Here is a 922-nt window from a genome sequence, read left to right on the forward strand (position 1 = left end):
CGACAACTTTTAACATGAAATAACTTCGAATATAAATTTTTTTTTCTGTTCTATAAGACAAAATATACAAGTATACGAAGTTTTAAAGTGTTTCGGTAGAAAACACACTAAATAAAAAAAGGTGTCCGCCAAATCAGAAAGATCCTCTATCCACACACAAAACTCATTCTGCCACTTAACATGAGGTACCTTCACAGCTAACAACCTAGACTTTAGCTACTAGACTACATACAAACGACTCATGTCCACTCTGCCATCTGGCAGATTAAATTTGGAGTGCCTTGACTGTAACAAGATATGTTTACTCGACCATGTCGACTTTAATTTTCGGCGCAAAATATACTGTCACGTGACACTAACGTATGGACATCGCGGGAAACGTTCAAAAGGTTCTAAACTTAATCACGTGATCATCCTCCACAACACTTGACAAAATACATTCAGAGCATTGATTGTTTGTGTTCATTCAACTGTGTCAGCCTCAAATTACGACGCCAAACATTGTCACTTGACATTAACACACGGACGTGGCGGGGAACCTACAAAAATTCTAAGCCACTCATGTAACAATCCTCTACCAATCAAGTCTTTCCAAAACATACGAATTTCTTTCAAGTTCTCCCTATAAAAACAGGACAAGCTTCAAACACAAGTCAGAATCAAGACAGTTGCAGCACAACCCGAAATGAGGAGAAGATAGACAGCCGACAACTGATAAAGGATCCTTTCTCTGTGTTTACCTGTCCTGTTTTCCATTTTTTTCTCGATGTTTACGTATCGTATTTCATGTTATTTGCACCGTTGGTGACATCCTGTACCTATATATGCATGTATGTATATACATATATATATAAATATATATATGTGTGTGTGTGTGTGTGTGTGTGTGTGTGTGTGTGTGTGTGTGTGTGTGTGTGTGTGT

At 37.9% G+C, this 922-nt stretch overlaps 1 protein-coding gene across 1 annotated transcript in view; it reads left to right on the forward strand.

Annotated features, from left to right (window-relative positions):
• LOC106879588 (uncharacterized) overlaps window positions 1-922 on the forward strand; it is an 85,198-nt gene that overhangs the window by 40,081 nt on the left and 44,195 nt on the right. The window lies entirely within an intron of this gene.

The sequence above is a fragment of the Octopus bimaculoides genome, chromosome 15 (genome assembly GCF_001194135.2).
Source record: "Octopus bimaculoides isolate UCB-OBI-ISO-001 chromosome 15, ASM119413v2, whole genome shotgun sequence".
Taxonomy (NCBI): domain Eukaryota; kingdom Metazoa; phylum Mollusca; class Cephalopoda; order Octopoda; family Octopodidae; genus Octopus; species Octopus bimaculoides.